This window comes from Macrobrachium rosenbergii, chromosome 1 (assembly GCF_040412425.1).
Source record: "Macrobrachium rosenbergii isolate ZJJX-2024 chromosome 1, ASM4041242v1, whole genome shotgun sequence".
NCBI lineage: Eukaryota > Metazoa > Arthropoda > Malacostraca > Decapoda > Palaemonidae > Macrobrachium > Macrobrachium rosenbergii.
The window spans coordinates 34,564,003-34,584,004 of NC_089741.1; the positions used below are offsets into that span (position 1 = coordinate 34,564,003).

At 38.2% G+C, this 20,002-nt stretch overlaps 1 pseudogene; it reads right to left on the reverse strand.

Moving 5' to 3' along the window:
- Positions 1–4,206: 4,206 nt before the first annotated feature.
- Positions 4,207–20,002, reverse strand: part of LOC136840147 (blastula protease 10-like) — a 20,883-nt pseudogene continuing 5,087 nt past the window's right edge.

The window sequence follows — 20,002 nt, forward strand, 5'->3', positions numbered from 1 at the left end:
TCATATGCATAGGCATAGACTCTCTTTTTTTTTAACTCTTTGCTCAAACGTCCAAAATTTCCAATCCAGGTGCGACCAGTGATCGGCTTCTCCCTTTAACGAATCGTTCGTTCTTTTTTTTTTTTTTTTATCTCATTCGTTACAACTCGGTTTCTCAAGTGTAAACTTTCGTCCAGCAAAAAAAAAATATATATATATGTTTTATGTAAGGCAATAACACCTCAGTCACTTATCATGTAGTTATCGAACTCGCTTTCGTAACACAGAAAGTGTTCGATGCTTATATATATATATATATATATATATATATATATATATATATATATATATATATATATATATATATATATATATATGTATAATTATATTATATATAATATATACTGTATATGTTATGCGGTGCATATTTTTATATATTATGCACATTGTACCACATATGAATGATATTTCTGTCTATATTGACTTTCACTTGATAGTAATACAGGGGACTCGGTAATATCTACAATGGTATCTGGTTTTAGGAGGGGTTAATGGATGCGCCGGGCACTATTTCTTTGTATTTATTCTTATATACTAACACTAGTTCATAGGCCAGCTATACTGGATAGAAATCTTATATGTCAGAGAGGAGATATATATACCTTAATATATATATATATATATATATATATATATATTTATTTTATTTATAATTATATATACATATAATATATACTGTATATACTGTATATATATACATTTTATGTGTATATATATATATATATATATATATATAGTATATACTGTTATATATATATATGTATATATATATATATATATATATATATATATATATATATATATATATATGTATTCTAGGAAAAAGTACCATAACTTATAAGAAAATTTATATTCCACGCAAATTTACAAAGCTATCTTTTTGTTTTATGTTATAAAACTCCCCAACAATTTTATCCCCCCCCTTTCTTAGGCTCCTAGCTGCTGCAACCCCTTTCATTCCTTTTACTGAACCTCCATTCATATTCTCTTTCTTCCATCTCACTTTCCTCGACCCTCTCCTGACAATTGATTCATAATGGAACTGCCTTGAGGTTTTCCTCCTGTTACGCCTTTCAGACCTTTCTACTCTCAGAGGTTTTCCTCCTGTTACGCCTTTCAGACCTTTCTACTCTCAGTTCCCCTTTCAGCGCTGAATGACCTCCTAGGTCCCAGCAGCTTGGTCTTCGGCCAAATTCTATATTCCGTTCCAAACGATTTTTATGACATGGCGGGACATGAGCTCCATAAAAGTGGGGTTATTATGACCCCCTGAAATAAATTAGGAATGGGTTTTATTGACAGTCAATAGATAGTGATAAATATTACATTAATTGTATCACGTTACGTAAAATCGAGGAGAGAGAGAGAGAGAGAGAGAGAGAGACTAATCTTATCAGCTTCACCAAATGCCGTCTAATATTACTTTATGTACCTTATATATACTGTATAATTATATATATATATATATATATATATATATATATATATATATATATATATATATATATATGTTTGAATATATATCATACATATATAGATATAGTATGAATATATTCATATTACACTGTATGTATTACAGTAAAGATGTTATATATATTACATGTATATTATATATATATATCATTTATATATATATATATATATATATATATGTATATATATGTATGTATATGTATGTATGTATGTACATGAGAGAGAGCGAGAGAGATTGACTGTTCTTATCAGTTTCGACAAAAAGCCGCACAATATAACGTTAGCCGTAACTACTCCAATCAAAGCTTTGACATAGGCCTGCCCAACATCGTACCTTCCAAAAACAGTCAAGACAATAATAAACCTGAAAGGAACTACGGTAATAGACACCTCCCAGTTCATTCATTCTCATTAGCAATTCTTGATTCGAAGGTCAGACCTCATCAGTTTAATTGCGGCAGTTCTGGAGATTGATATGGCGTTCTGTGCCATCAGTTACGTGATCAATCATTATGGGGAAGATTCGATTGATTGACCAGCGTGCCATGGCTCTTGAAAATGTCGATCATCTTGTTTAGATCTGAAGTATATTAACTTCACTTAAGAAAAAGGTCATCAGTGTTAACTTCACTTAAGAAAAAGGTCATCAATATTGACTTCACTTAAGGAAAAGGTCATCAATATTAACTTCACTTAAGAAAAAGGTCATCAATGTTAACTTCACTTAAGAAAAGGGGAAAAGGTCATCAATATTAACTTCAGTATTAACTTCACTTAAAAAAGATCATCAGTATTAACTTCACTTAAGAAAAAGGTCATCAGTGTTAACTTCACTTGAAAAAGGTCATCAATATTAACTTCACCAAGAAAAAGGTCATCAATATTAACTTCACTCAAGAAAAAGGTCATCAATATCAACTTCATTTTAAGAAAAGGCCATCAGTATTAACTTCACTTAAGAAAAAGGTCATCAATATTAACTTCACTTAAGAAAAATGTCATCAATGTTAACTTCACTTAAGAAAAAGGTCATCAGTATTCAATTCACTTAAGAAAAAGGTCATCAATATTCACTTCACTTAAGAAAAAGGTCATCAATATTCACTTCACTTAAGAAAAAGGTCATCAGTATTAACTTCACTTAAGAAAAAGGTCATCAATATTAACTGCACTTAAGAAAAAGGTCATCAGTATTAACTTCACTGAAGAAAAAGGTCATCATTATTAACTTCACTGAAGAAAAAGGTCATCATTATTAACTTCACTGAAGAAAAAGGTCATCAGTATTAACTTCACTTAAGAAAAAGGCCACCAGCATTAACTTCACTTAAGTTTTGCCTACAGTGCATCGCATGAGGTGCACCGGCGGCACTACCCTACCTACGGAATGGGCGAATAATAATAATAATGGCGAAATACATACACAGTTGTGTATGGGTACAAATATATCGAAAATTAAGTCAAACAGAGAGCATGCGGGAATCTGTTCGATTTCCGTTTTCAACAGATTCCGAAAGCTCTCTGCCTAGATTTATTTTTAAACACATTTGTACCCATAAATAACTGTGGATTTGTTTCTCCATTCCAAGACGCATGCTACTATGAGCAATAATAATAATAATAATAATAATAATAATAATAATAATAATAATAAAAATAATATTCATAGTCAGTCACTTTTCTTCAAATATATCTGTACCCCACTACAGAACTGGATTTGTTTCTCCATTTCAAGACACGCATTACTATGAGTAATAATAATAATAATAATAATAATAATAATAATAATATGTCACCAGACCAGTGCCTTTCTTCAAGTTGTCTCCAGGCATCGTGAAGTTATGTGATGTGCCCTAATAAAGCTTGAATACAAGCCCTACTAGTGCTTCCTTGCAGCCAGCCAATATCCCTGATGGAAACAATAAGATGCTTTACAGACGTAGATCTCTCTTCATTCTAAAACAGCTTTTTTTTTCCCAATGGTGTCAATCTCGTTCAAATTCATTTCAACGATACTCCCAACTCGGTACAGTGATTCTGCTGCAGATGAAATTCATCAGTACATGCTGGAGGTCATTTGCCTTATCAAGTCCAAAGTGTTCCAAGTGCTTAGTAGCTGAGAGGTGTTAAGGCCTTTTTATTTTAGGAGCTTAGGCCTAAATGTGTGTCTGTGTGCTTTGAAGCTGTGTATGGGATTATTTCAAGGATCAACGTACCAAGCCTCAAAACAGTTGCACCATGAAACAATTGTTGAGAGGGTTCAGGAGAGTAGGAGGAAAGAAAAAGAATATGAAAGAGGTGCAGTAAAAGGAACGAGAGGGTTGCAGATAGGGGCCTGAGGAAGGGATGCCACAAGAGCCTCAAATAATGCCTGCAGTGCACCGTATGAGGCGCACTGACGACACTACCCCCTGAGGAAGGGCCCATTTTGACCCATTCTGACTTGGGGTGCTACATACCGGTTCCTGAGCATATGGCCCGGCATTTAACATTAAAACATTCAAATGTGTGTCAGGGCATTTGCATCGAAGATCTTATCCATTTTCAGTGACGCCATTTATGGCCATTTATAAACATTTGGGAGGATCAATCAAGAGGCGAATTCCGTAATCACGTCCGATGACGGGACGATTCTGCCCCACGCGTTTGTAAGAAGAGTTCTTGTTATTCCCTGTAGGGGGTAGCGCCGTCTGCTCACCGGCATTGCTCGAGGTCCTTTGCAGAGTCCTCACTTATGCCCATAGTTACATCCCCTTTCATTCCTTTTACTGTACCTCCGCTCATATTCTTTTCCTCCGTCTTACTTTCCTCAATCCTCTCCCTAGCAGCAAGGTTTCCCCCTGTTGCACCTTTCAAACCTTCTTGAGTCTCAGTTTCCCTTTCAACTGAATGACCCCCATAGATCCCAGCACTTGGCCTTAATTCTGTCTCCTATTCTAATCACAGTATTCCTTTTATTTATTTTTTTAATAGTCTCTGTCAGTTGTCTAGAGAGTCAGAGGTGCTCGCCGAGGGCATAACCTTGTTAAGGTTGAATGAACTTAATTTTTCCTATCTCTTGACATTTGTACCTATCCGTCTGTTACTGGTTATAATCAGGTCAGAGGAGACCAGTTGGTCTTGAAACTAGTGAACTTTAAACGTTTTCAATAGATTTCCAAAACAGAACAGGATTCTAATTCATTCTTACAGCGCGGCAAAGTGTGCGTGTTATGTTCATCTTGTTGAAATTCTCTTCAGAATTCAGGTTTTCTGGAGAAAGAACAGTTTCATGAATAAAAAACTAACGTGAATAAGGAAAGGAAGAGATATTGCCCAGTCAGCAGCAGAAAATAAAACGGCTTGTGAGATGATCTAAAACTGAATTTACTGAGAGAATACTGAAGTTCTATACAGAAACAGCAGGAAGAGTCTGACATCACAATACAGAAAAAGTTTAGATCTAAGCGTCTAGGTTTGTTTTTATGTGCCTGTATAAGGCCAACTTAATCTGAAAATAGCAATACTAAAACTGAGAATTAAAAGGCACAGTAGTGTTAAAAATAATTTATGTACAGAGTTAAGCGAAAAGGAGAATTTCAGATACTAATACTTCCATCCCTCATCAGTCCTACTAACTCGTTACAGGGTCGTCTTGTTTCAGTAACAAAATTAATATGAATCTAGCCTTTACAATGACGAAATGCTTTTTGACAAACCATTACAAAATACTTCAAATGTAAACATGATCGAAATTGAAGCCCATTTTTTTAATAATTGATGACCTTTTCTTAAGCAAAGTTAATATCAATGACCTTTTCTTAAGTGAAGTTAATATTGATGACCTTTCTCGTGATGAAGTTAATACTGTTGACCTTTTTCTTAAGTGAAGTTAATATTGATGACTTTTTTTAAGTGAAGTTAATATTGATGACCTTTTTCTTAAGTGAAGTTAATACTGTTGACCTTTTTCTTAAGTGAAGTTAATATTGATGACCTTTTTCTTAAGTAAGTTAATGTTGATGGCCTTTTTCTTGAAGTTAATACTGATGACCTTTTTCTTAAGTAGAGTTAATAATGTTGACCTTTTTCTAAGTGAAGTTAATAAGTTAAGTTAATAATGACCTTTTTCTTAAGTGAAGTTAATAATGATGACCTTTTTCTTAAGTGAAGTTAATAATGATGACCTTTTTCTTAAGTGAAGCTAATAATGATTACCTTTTTCTTAAGTGAAGTTAATACTGATGACCTTTTTCTTAAGTGAAGCTAATAATGATTACCTTTTTCTTAAGTGAAGTTAATACTGATGACCTTTTTCTTAAGGTTCTCCGCAGCGTCCTACATTCTTAACTGCAACCCCATTCGTTCCTTTTACCGTTCTTCCTCTCATTTTCTCTTACTTCCATCTTTCTCTCCTCAACCCTCTCTCTAACAGTTGATTCATAGTGCAACTGCTTTGAGGGTTTTCCTCCTGTCACGCCTTTCAAACCTTTGACGGATGGTCTCGTCTGTCACTTTTCCACAGGTTGTATTTCAACAGAGATCTTTCACATTCGCAGTTGATCCCTGATCCCCCTTTATCTGCCGAGAGCGGCCAGATTAGCTGAACAGCTTAGAAGCACCAATATGGAGGTAGGCTAAATGTTTTGCCTCGCTGTCGAACTTCTCCAAAGTTCCAGAGGTCTTTTATTCCTCCTCACACCAGTTCCAGAGGTCCTTTATTCCTTCTCACAACAGTTCCAGAGGTCCTTTATTCCTCCTCACAACAGTTCAGGGTCATTTATTCCTCCTCCACCAGTTCAGAGGTCCGTTATTCCTCCTCACACCAGTTCCAGAGGTCCTTTATTCCTCCTCACACCAGTTCAGGGTCCTTTATTCCTCCTCACCAGTTCCCAGGGTCCTTTATTCCTCCTCACACCAGTTCCAGAGGTCTTTTATTCCTCCTCACACCAGTTCCGGAGGTCCTTTATTCCTCCTCACACCAGTTCCAGGGTCCTTTATTCCTCCTCACACCAGTTCCAGAGGCCCTTTATTCCTCCCCTCACACCAGTTTCAGAGGTCCTTTATGCCTCCTCACACCAGTTCAGAGGTCCTTTATTCCTCCTCACACCAGTTCCAGGGTCCTTCATTCCTCCTCACACCAGTTCAGGGTCCTTTATTCCTCCTCACACCAGTTCCAGAGGTCCTTTATTCCTCCTCACACCAGTTCCAGGGTCCTTTATTCCTCCTCACCGCTGGAGGACTGTGGAACAACCTCCTACTGAGGATGTCGTGCAATTGGAACTTCTTCGGAAGTTCAGGCGAAGATACAACGCATTGCTACCTTAAGGCAATTCTCCTCGTATTTTACGATTTACCTACAATTTTATCTATTTATTATTTTGCCAATTAATTTTTCCTTTCTAATAACTGATCTCTTCTTTCTGTATTTCCATTACCTTCTCTTACTCCATATGAATAGGGTACATCTGAATAGTAATGGTAATATTAAAAATAACAATAATAATAACAATAATAATAATAATAATAATTATAATAATAATATTATTATTATTATTATTATTATTATTATTATTATTATTATTACAGACGTTTAGTAAACGTGAGAAAATAAAAAACAAAAAACAAAAATATTATACCACCCACAATATTCACAACCCTCCAAAAAAAAATTATGACTGAAAATTTTGATTAAGTTTCTCTAAACTGAAGACGTCATCTTGATAATTACACAACAGATTGATTGCTCAGTTCCAGGTAAATGGTTTTATCGCGAATGAAGTTAGTCAGTCAGTCATTCAGTCTGAACACACGTGTGTGTAAATCATTCATTTCGACTTCGCGGACATTTGGCGCCTCGCTGAGTTATTGGATTGGTGAACTCTGATGTACCCAGTAATTGCTTCAAGTGATTAGTTCATGGCGTTGTATTATATTATATATATTATATATATACAGTGTATGTATATATATTTTTATATATAGATATATATAGATATATACATTATGTATATACATATATATATGTACATATGTATATATACATTTATCTGTTATATACATAAATGTATATATACTGTATATATACACATCTCTGTCCATGTAGAGGAAGGTAGTGGCATCTGAGGTAGTACAGCATTAAGCGTCTGGTTTTTCAGCAGTATTTCAGGGATGAGGTTGCTAGCCCTTGCACTGCCTTCGTGGATGCCCAAGGGGCTTCTTTGTAAACAACACTCAGCCTTTCCTGGTGGTCACCCATCCAGTTTCTGACCACACCCAAACGGTATTTGAACCTCACAGATCAAATGACTACCATACTCTTTCGACTGAGAAGTCCTGGTTTGATTCCCTGGCAAGCTAGAAATACTATAGTGATATTTCATTACAATCACATTTGTCTTCTGTGAGTTAGGGACCTGTTTGTTAGCTGAGGGTGGTGGGTCACATAGAGAGTGGTATAATGGCACAGAAGTCTGTAAATTGCTCATAAAACCTTCCCCTCCTCCCCACCAAGTACTGTATCACCAAACCATCCCGCTAGAACAGAGAAACGCCTGTCAGGTTTTAACTGACACACAGGATCCGTCCAGAGCAGATAGTACCTGTTTTCCCTTTCCCTGGCCTTAGTAGTTAATTATGGTTATTTAAAGAAGAGTTGTATGTCTGATATACTGCGTCACGTGGGAATAAGGCAGATTTCATTTGAACTGAATAAGATTAAGGAAAATCAGATAGTCCCTGGGACAATAGCAAACTTAATCACAAGGAAGGACTCCTTGTGTAAAAAGAGAATTGTTTGTTTATTATGCATCATTCCTGAAGGATTCCTTGTATGGAAGAAGAATTGTGTATATATTATTATTATGCATTATTCCCGAAGGATTCCTTGTATGGAAGAGGGGGTGTGTGTTTATTATGCACCATTCTGAAGGATTCCTTGTATGGAAGAGGGTGTGTATTTATTATTATTATGCACCATTCTGAAGGATTTCTTGTATAGAAGAGGAATTATGTGTTTACTATGCACCATTCCTGAAGGATTCCTTGTATGGAAGAGGGGTGTGTGTTTATTATGCATTATTCCTGAAGGATTCCTTGTATGGAAGAGGTGTGTGTTTATTATGCACCATTCCTGAAGGTTTCCTTGTATGGAAGAGGAAATTGTGTATTTATTATTATTATGCATCATTCTGAAGGATTCCTTGTATGGAAGAGAGAATTGTGTGTTTATGCATAATTCCTGAAGGATTCCTTGTATGGAAGAGGGGTGTGTATTTATTATGCATCATTTCTGAAGGATTCCTTGCATGGAAGAGGGGTGTGTGTTTATTATTATGTATCATTCTGAAGGATTCATTATATGGAAGAGAAGAATTGTTATTATTATTATTGTATTATTATTATTATGTATTATTATTATTATTATTATGCATCGTTCTGAGGATTCCTTGTATGGAAGAGAATTGTGTATGTATGTAGTATTATTATGCATCATTCTGAAATGCACGTTTGACAGATTTTCTTAGTTCTAAACTGTCGAAGTCTAAGTCGTTGCTATTAAAGAAAAAAAAAAAAAAAAAAAAGGTGGGGGTGGGTGTTGGTCAGCCTCGTCTGTAGAAAAAATGAAATGCCTCGCCTGCAGCGCTGTAGATGAGGCAAAGTAGTTACCTCACATAGAATTTGTTCTTGACTGAATGATATCTCTTCCTTGGGTGGTCTGGAGCCGAACAAAGAACCAGCGAACTGAAATCATCCCATTTTCGACATGTGGAAATGAAACGATCATAGCCTTGACATGTGGAACGCATTAAGGACCGCCAGTGACAGATGGCCACCGACGATTGAAGCATGAAATTGTTGAACATAATTCTTCCTGGTAATTAAAAGTCTGACGCCATCGCTCACTCCCAGTGTAGCATCAGGCTGGAAATTAGCATCAGGATGAAAATTATGCACGTGTGGAAATGGCCAACATTACGAAATATATATATATATTATTTTTTTAATTCGGTGAAGTCAAAATGTTTGAAACATCTGCTGCTGAGGTCGGCTAATGTCTTGAGTGTCCTCTCCGGCCGTTCGAAGGACCAGTCCAGCTTCGAGGGTCGTTGGAGCAGTAGCAATAGAAGTAGGAGTAGCAGCAGCAGCAGTAGTAGTAGGCCAAGTCGCCTCTCAAGATGGCGTCTTCCTACTCGCGTCGACTCCTGATTGCTTCTTCGTTGATCCTCGTTGCAACTGCTGTTCTGTCGGTAATGGAAGGTCGACTCGTTGATTGAGAAGTCTGTCTATTGCGCTATGAATGTAGTGGTCTTAATTCTTAATATTGCTTACGGTGCATGCTATGAGTCTCAGTCATGTACGGGACGATCAGAGGAAAACAGCGAAATCTAACGATGGAAACAACGCATTTAAAATTCCGATTTTTAGTGTAACGAAAGACTGATTAAATTAAGATGTTGTTCATTGTCCACTATCAGATTGTGTACTCTCTTCCATAGTGACGACCTTTGCTGAGGCATACAATGCTCAAGATCTCAGAGAATAGTGAATTTATAGTTTGAAATATTATCAGACCTCTGAAACTGGTTTATGGAGTTTTCTATATTCGATGGTGATAGTTTTTAAAAAATCGAGTTTTTCAATGATGATGATACAAATTGCATTTCTTTTGATGGTGATGATACAAAAAATTGTGATTTTTTCCCCGTGATGTACAAAATTCAATATTCTTTCGATTGTCATAGTGTTGAAAATTCAGCTCTATGTTTTTGTTCGATAGTGATGGTTTACAAATTTGGCCTTAGTTGATTGATTGATTGATTTGCCTACTTGTTTTCTTATTTATTTATCTATTCGATGGTGACTTCGTAAGTGTATTCAAATGAAAGGGAAAATAATGCAAAAATACAAAGACAATCAAGCTGAAAGTGTACCCTGTGTGTGTGTGTGTGTGTGTGTGTCTCTGTGTGTGTGTGTGTGTGTGTGTACAATACCAAGCCTTCTGTCAGTACTTATGGCTAACTCTGGCTGTTGCACTTTGCAATTAAACGTTTAAATAGTAAATCTTAATTGCAGCTTCCACCTACCATTTCTTTACGATGCGTAATAATTAGCACTACCTTTACGATCGATCTTTAGTCCCTCTGAATCACTACCATATGTGAATCTTTTTGAGCTGTCACAGAAGAACCTCTAATTCATTCTGTAGAAGGAGGATTCATGTAACAGATTACCCTGTCTCAAGACGGCCTTGGCTAAGGGACCTCGGATTATACCAAGTACTGGTGAATACTGGCTGGTGATTTTGCTCTGCTTAAGTTTTCCCCCTTTGGTTCAACAACCACGGTGTTCTAAAAGTGAAATCAAGACGAAAGGGGAATTAAAGAACCACAGGTTTCCGTTCTAGAGCTTCCTTTCTGCTCTGGAGGTTTCCCTGAGAAGACAGAGCGCCTGGAAACAGCAGGGGATCTCCTCGGCGGCAGAGCTAGTTCAGTCCATTCTTCTGCTCTACCCTTTGTTTGGTTTTATGTACAGCCCTCCCGCAGGAATAATTCCCTCTCTTGGCGGGGCCCTTGTGCGTTTTTCAAAATGAGGTGCTTCTCATATTTTATAATTGTCTTCCAGTGTTTTCTCGTCAGTATCGTAGCTCCTGCAGAGGAGAGTCTGCTGTGCCATGCTCTGCTGTGCTCTGAAACTATAGAGACAGAACAGAGTCAAAGCTTCTGATAACGGTTCCTCTTTCCTTTGAGAGTGTTTTATTCTCATGCAACGCAGAATACGAAAACTGAATCCAGAAAGACAGAACGTCAGTCAACCATCGAGACCTCACAGACCTGAGACAGATAGTTCCAAGGCGTCATCTCTTTCCTCTGTGATATTCAGCCACAGAGTTGAAAAACCGAAACAAACACAACAACCACAGATCTCTCCATCTTGGTTTAGTGCTTAGAAAAGGAAAGAAGGGAATATTGAGTAGCAGAGAACTTATTTTGTCTGTTTCTTGAATGTCAGGAAGTATTTGTAGAAAGCAAGGAGGATTGTGAGATTCTGGCGAGGGCTTCACTTAATGACAATATTCTCACTTTAGTGGGCCCCTGGAAAATAGAAATAAAAATTGGGGTGGATGTCGACGGAACAAAAGGTCGGCTCAGAGAGTAAAACTACGGAGCCAAACGTTTTGTAGGTGTAACTGCAAGCTGAGGAAGAATCATACGCATTAGCAATATGTTTTGGGAAGCTAATCTCCCCCCCCGTTTCTTCTAAATTGAAAGGTTATTTTTTCATTCATTTATTTATTTATTTTACTTTGACTATTTCAGGATCATGGAGCATCCGTGGAAGACGAAGCTCCTCGAGAAAAATCATCTTGGTAAGTAAACGAGTAGAAAATGAGCCGAGGTTTCTTCGACGCAATCGAGTTTTCTGTTCATCGTATAATCAAGGCCACCGAAAATCGACCTATCTTTCGGTGGTCTCGGTATAATGCTGTATGAGCCGTGGCCCGTGCATCTTTAACCACGAGCCGGTGGTGGCCTGCCTATATCGTTGCCAGATGCACGATTATGGCTAACTTTAACCTTAAATAAGATAAAAGTACTGAGGCTAGAGGGCTGCAATTTGGTATGTTTGATGATTGGAGGGGATGGTCAACATACCAATTTGCAGCCCTCTTGCCTCAGTAGTTTTTAAGATCTGAGGGCGGACAGAAAGAAGTGCGGACTAAAAGATGCAAAAATCTTTTTTTTTTATTTTTAAGTCAAATGAGATGACAGGACCATTAAAGTTGATTTGTATAGATATGTAATGAAGGCATTTAACATTCTCTACCTAATTTATGCACAGGGCCATGTTCATTTGTCAAGTAATTTGTAAAGTTTCATTTGAAGGGAGGTGTAATGATCATTACCGTAAGCGGTTCGTTCTAGAATTGGTTTTTTTCAACCAGTGGTGGGCCATGGGCAGTTCTGAAGGGGGCGTGCCACAGACATCTTCAAAATAGTATTTAAAAAATGGAAAATCATTTACAGTAAATGCAGGTCAGTGTTTTCTTTCACAAATTAAAATGTATAACTAATAAAGTGTTCTAAATAAAATGTAAAACTAATAAAGTTTCTATAAGTGTTTTATATTAATTCTATTATCATAATTACACAGTTCTGAAGGGCAGTGGGCCATGGTATCTAGGGATGCCAAAAATGGGCCATGGGTACAAAAAAGATTGCAAACCACTATTCTAGAACGACTGCGACAGAACTGGTAGCTTCAAGAAATCGGTCTTGATAATCTCAGGCGTCATTAACAGATTGAATGAAGAGATGAGAATAATATTCATAGAAGGTGATTTTGAGATTTTCAAAGATTAGTTAGAATAATTTTAATTTGGTATTATTTTCTGTTCACTTTTCCTTACAGCAACAAAAAACACGGTGCTGTGGGTCGGCAGTATGTACCTGGAGCCATAAACGAGGTATGCAACACTCTCTCTCTCTCTCTCTCTCTCTCTCTCTCTCTCTCTCTCTCTCTCTCTCTCTCTCTGTCAGGGTTGGTTATTGTACAGTTATACTAAAACTCTCTCTCTCTCTCTCTCTCTCTCTCTCTCTCTCTCTCTCTCTCTCTCTCTCTCTCTCTCTCTCTCTCTCTCTCTGTGTCAGGGTTGGTTCTCTCTGTCCGTCTTATACAGATGCGCCCCTCTCTCTCTCTCTCTCTCTCTCTCTCTCTCTCTCTCTCTCTCTCTCTCTCTCTCTCTCTCTCTCTCTCTCTCTCTCTGTCTTCATACAGGAGATGCTCACTCTTTCTCTTTCTGTGTGTGTCAGAGTTTGTTATTGCACACTTATACTCTCTCTCTCTCTCTCTCTCTCTCTCTCTCTCTCTCTCTCTCTCGCTTGAGTGCCATTTAACTGATCAGTACTTGAGAACCGGTTCAAATTCCAGCGCCGGAATCACTGCAGAGTAAGGAGTAAGTTTCCTGAGGCGTAGGTGACCAATTATGTTCCCCGTAACTTTCTGGTGTAACCCGGGAAGAGACGACAGTCAGCCAGATCGCGAGGTCACTGAAATATTTCAAGCCATGAGCGAGATCTGAACTCAGGACTGAATTGGGAGGTTCAAGATGACAAAATTGGGAGGTTCAGATGATACCACTCAGTTACTGTAACTGTACTGTAGACAAATCAGTAGATTTGCCCCCCACCCCTGTGAATTTGTTTTCTAAATTCACTGCACATTCCTAGATCTCTTTCAACATCAGGGAGAAAATGAAAGGAATGGAGTGATTTGAAATAGCCAGTTTGATTACATTGTAATGAAAGAAGTGAAATTCTGTTGAAAGTTTTTTTATATATAAATGCCCAGTAGGAACCAAAGAAATTGTTTTAGTGCTGTCAGTGCACTTCATGTAGTGCACTGTAGGCATTAACTGAGGTTCTTTGCGGCGTCCCTTCCTTAGGCCCTTAGCTGCAACCTCCATTCATATTTACTTTCTTCCGTCTTACTTTCCTCAACCCTCCCCTAACAATTGTTTCATAGTGCAACTGCTTTGAGGTTTTCCTCCTGTTACACCTTTCAGACCTTTCTACTCTATTTACCTTTCAGCTCTGAATATCAACCTTTCACTGATTTGACACAATCAAATCATCAAACCACTATTCTTCCACCAATGAAATGAGTGGACCAGAATTCTGGCCAAAGACCAAGCACTGGGACCCATTTCATTGGTGGAAGAATAGTGGTTTGATGATTTGATTGTGTGCAAATCAGTGAATTGGCTTGATATTCAGGTTCTTTAAACTAAGGCCAATGTGGATCCGTTGCGGAGGACTTATTCAGTCAGTTCCCTTCTTGGAAAAAATATAAGACCCAATTGTTTAACACACACTAAACAACCGTCAGTAGCTTTCACAACTGAAAAGATTAAAGATTCGCTCACGGAGATCTGAACTGAATACAGAAATTTAGGCCAAAGGCCAAGCACTGGGACCTATGAGGTCATTCAGCTCTGAAACGGAAACTGACAGTAAAAGTTTGAAAGGTGTAACAGGAGGAAAACCTCAAAGCAGTTTGCAACATGAATCAACTGTTAGGAGAGGGTTGAGGAAGAGAACATGAAAGGAGGTACAGCAAAAGAAACGAATGAGGTTGCATGAGAAGATGATATACGAGGCGTAAATAACCCGTGTGGTCTGTTTTCAGTGTAGATGGAGATACAGTGATTACCCTTGTGATTCATGACTCGTAAATCACCAGGTTAATGAGGCGGCCCTCTTTCAAGGGTGTCTGTGAATGGCTCTTTTCCACCTGCTCTCAATTAATTTATCAGGGTATGTTAATCTTTAATCTCCAACTCTTTCAGGAGAGTTTCTGCATAGTGGATGGTGGACTGTATATATATATATATATATATATATATATATATATATATATATATATATATATATATATATATATATATATATATATATATATATATATATATATATATATATATATATATATATATATATATATATATATATATATATATTTATATACATATATATATATATATATATATATATATATATATATATATATATATATATATATATATATATACATATATATATATATATATATATATATATATATATATATATATATATATATATATATATATATATATATATATATATATATATATATATATATATATATATATATATTATATATATAATGAGGACAACACAGGCAATGGCGGAATAACAGAATTAGATTAATTGTTAACTGTGGTCATGAAAGGACGAACGATCTGATGAACGAATAAATGTAATGTGTGAAAATTGTAAATAGTAATAACAGAACAGTGTTGAGACCTTTATTTTTGTAAAATGATTTCAGCCTTTCGATCTCTTGCCACCAGATATTGGAAGTATTCTGTCGGTAATTACACAGTAGTGTTACACTATGAGAGGTTCATTTACAATCTCTTACAGTCTATTAGATAGATAGAGAGAAAGGTATATGCGTATAAGCTGTCCCCAACTCACGTGTCGTTTGCAGACAAATTCATCCATACGTAATGTACCCCACCTCTCACGACTAGCCGATGGTCATTACCCAGATTATGTAAGACTCTTCAACCTTGAAAGCTTGGCGAGATGTATTCATCTAGGAGTCACTTTAAAAGGCAAAATATTTGCAACTTTCACTAACAATGATATTTCAAGTTGTAGGTTGGACACAAGGCTACATCGCATAAGTTGAGTGAATCTAGAGTCATTAAATTTTCTTGGCCAGGAAAGTATTAAGAAATATCCATAAAATCAATAAACGAACAAAATGGGCTGAGTTCCCTTGAGCCTGGGGCAGTGGTACTGCTGTAACTGGTTGCGGTTTGGCTAACCCCCCCTCACCGGCCTTCCCATCTTCCGCCCTCTTTGTGCCAGTCAGTTACGGGCTGCTCTAGAAGCTAAAGACCTTGCCAACGTTGTCTAGCATAATCTTAAACAACAACATTTAGCCAAGATTTCTAGTGGGAGTTGGGTTATGTACCCTTGTGTTCAACTGGAAGACTTGCCGGTAATGTAACTGGTTTGTGGTAAGTTAAGCTCAGTTAGGTTTGGTTAGGTTAGGCCATGTTAGGTTAGGTCAGTCCCAAAAATTCTAAACCTTTGCAACTCACCACAGACCTTTCCTGAGGATGCGTATGTCGAAGAGGAAGACATCTTGCTTACAGAGGCCAGATGGCAGGACTCCTGTTCACTAATGATATCATGGACAGGCAAGCCAGTTCCAGTCTAGCTAGTTACTGGCCTAGCAGTGGAGCTTCCCTTATATTCCCTTCACCTTCTTAGATGGTAAGTCAGATTTTCTTACTGTGATGACAAATCAAATTCTTTCTCCTAGAGTGTTGGGTTCTCTGATTTTGTTGACAGATTGGATTTTCTGTCAAAAATGACAGGTTAGATCTCCTGTCTTAGATGAAAAATGAGATTCTCTCTGTTAGAGGGCAAATACATGTTAGATTAAAGGGGTTTAGGTGTCCTTACTTTATTCCAGGCTTCGTGGATCGCTCCAAAGTCTGGAATGCAATTCAGGTGTGGGAGAGCGCCACCTGCCTCAACTTCGAAGAGGTTTCTCCATTCTACAGCGGTCCCCATTTGGAGTTCCAGATCAATGACGTCAACTGTAGTTCCTATGTGGGGATGACCAGCTCCTCGGGGCAGCCCATATATATCACAAAAGTGTGCCAGAGCAATGTAAGTGGAAGATTAATCTCCCTACTCCATCATTAATCTTAGTCTGATATGTTGTCCAGCAGTTGAGGCCCTTTTATGTGCTGTTTTTAATTTGTAGTTTTCTTGAATTACTAGTGCTGTGTCTTTCAGCAGGTGTGCCATTCGTTTTCCTGCAGACTGTCTTGTAAGTTTTCATATCTCTACCAATTACAATTGATAAAAATAGGTAGATGCCCTTTCCCCATTGCTAAATCTCTTTTGACACCAGCACATGTATGAGATCAGTCCTCAGTCCTGGATTCTCTCAAGTGACGTAATTTGAGAACAATACAAAACAAAATATTAACGTGTGTCTCCCAGTGAGTTTTGATGACTGACTTTGCACAATGCATAACCTCTTTCAAATTCATTTTTTCGATCTTGAGCCACTGCTGTTGAGTTGGTAAGCAAATCCAGTTGTAAATGTGGCAGTATTATTATGCAGGTATGCCCACATGTTTTGGATATCTTAACAACAGAATGACAAATAAAAAAGAAGTTTGTGAACACATACTGTACCTACATGCTCCACAGGAAAAAACTGCACAGATGCTGGGCATCTAAGAAAATCAGTAAAACATTACTTTGTTGTGAGCATCGTGTCTCCTAATTACGGCGATCATATTGGTCAAAAATTGTAAAATTCAAATATCGGTCCTGTTATACTTAGCTTTGCCTTCAGTTGGGAGTACAGCCATTATTCTTCACGTGTTCTTTTTTGTCTTATGGAATAAAGGTGTCATTACCATATGCTCCTGAAGGCACTGAAGAAATCTGAGAAGTACGAACGTTTCGCATGTCGCTTAATATGGATAAACCAACACACTTGCAGTGAGCAATGAGTAAACTTTGGACCATTCCACAGATGGGATCCTTGCTGGTAGAGTTAGGCCACGCCATAGGACTTTGGCACGAGGAGACCAGGTCAGACAGGGATACCTACGTCCACATCAACACAGGCAACGTCCTCCCAGAGAAGGAACACAATTTCTTCAAGGAAGCTGACAACAGCTACGGTGTGCCTTATGACTATAGCTCCATCATGCACAGCCATGAAAGGGTAGTTATCGTTAAACCTACTGAGGTTGTAGACAGATTGCATTCCTGAATAGTTATGGAAGGGTATGCTGTTAAAAATACAGATTCCCTGATATGTTCCATCATGTGTGGATGTATGTTGCTTGTTATATCCCAAGGAGAGCAGTTTGGGCCATTTTCAGGCATTCTACATTCAGGAGAATGATGAAAATTTGCTTCAGAGAAATGCATGAATAGGAAGCATTGCCATTTCACATTCACTGAATTATGAGCTCATATGTTTGTCTAAAATGTTAATGTTCATACGAAAACTAAAACCCGTGTTTACAAATGATACAGGAAACTGGATTTGAACCTTCTTCCTCAGGTCTACCAGCTGACAGGACACATCACCATAGCCACCCTAAATCCACTCTACCAGGGCCTCCTGGGACAGACAGTTCTGTCGCATATGGACAAACTGCTCGTCAACAGGATGTACGACTGTTCAGCCAAGCTGATAGCAGCTGGGACCTGCACCAGTGACCGTGCCTGAACAGCGGTTACCTCGCCAAGGACTGTTCATGCATCTGTCCAGATGGGACGTCTGGAACAAACTGCGAGACAGTCAATATTCCTTACAACAGTAAGTTTAGTGTATAAACTAGCAGCAGCAAGTAAAAAATGCGCCGACGTTTCTTTGGCGCAAGCAAGTTTTCTGTATAGCTGCTACAGCGTAAAATCGAGGCCACCGAAAACAGATCTATCTTTTGGTGGTCTCGGTATAATGCTGTATGAGCTGCGGCCCATGAAACATTAACCACGGCCCGGTGGTGGCCCATCCTATATTGTTGCCAGAAGTCCAGTTATGGCTAACTTTAACCTTAAATCAAATAAAAACTACTGAGGCTAGAGGACTGCAATTTGGTATGTTTGATTATTGTCGCCACAGAGCCCCTTCACCAAATCCAGAACTTGCAAATTATCCTGGAACGGTTTAGGGACACTGTGACGTCATCACGGGGAAGAACGTTAATGAGGCCACTCTTTGAACCTTTCAGAGGCCATCCTCTCGCCCTACACGGAGAGATCACCTCGCCCGACCATCACCACGCCCAATTATCCTTCAGGTATCCGGCAGGTAAGACCTTTTGCCTTCCAGCAGAGGGTTTTGCTTCCGTCCCATCTTGAATGCCTCTGTCTGCGGGGACAGGCAAAAAGTCGTCAACTCAGTTACGGTAGGATATGAAAAAGACAAAAGAATGAGGGAGGATTAGAAAATGAGGAAAAGATAGATGTATAAAAAGAAAAAGGATGATAAGGTCAGTCTTAATTAGAATCTGCGCTAGGATACATCTCAGAGAAGTCTTGCTGTTAAATAAGTAAAAGCTAGGTTGCATTTATTTAAGGTCATTTCTTATGACAGGTCTCTCACTCCCAGCCAGATGCCTCGTCAGCAATGTGTCTCATCCTCTCCACACACAATGCGCCACTCACCTTTTCTTGCACGCCCTTTTAAATTAAAGTAACTGCCTGATAGTTACAAGTTAGTTGTGGCCCTTTATTTGCTGAGAGAAAGATTGACCTCGAAATATGGAATAGTTATCTATCACTTGAAGAAGAGATGTTACCAAATCTCTCAATGCCATCATACCATTACATGAAGTGTTATGCTAACTAAAAGTCTGGTTCCTAAAAGATTCACCCAAGTAAAGTGTATCGCTCAAGTATCCCCACAAAATACATTAACAGTACATTTACAGCTTTAACCTAATGCCAGAATGGATTTTGCTTATGAGCCAAATCGAGAAGTAATATAAAAGTGGCCCTTGACACCTCAGGTCTGAAGTTCACCAAGTGGATCAGAGCTCCCGAATGCCACAACGTGGTGGCGACGTTCTCAGCCTTTGACATATACATGAGGACTCCCCACTACATCACAGAGACGGAGACAATCGACATGTGCTGGTACGACGGCCTGGAGATCAGGACGGACAACATGCTCGACGGAACTTGGTAGACACGACCCAAAATGTTGAAAATGGACGCCAAAGTGGTGGTGTCCTCAGAGTGATCTCCTTGGGTTTGAACTGGGTACGCAGGAACCTGGTTCCTCCTGCAACCTTATCCATTGATGGTGACAATGTGTGTTGATACATCTAACTTAACCTAACTTTGGGCTCAGCGTCCTTTCTCGACAAGATTATTCTACAGGAATGACAACTGTACAGCTTTCCTCATGT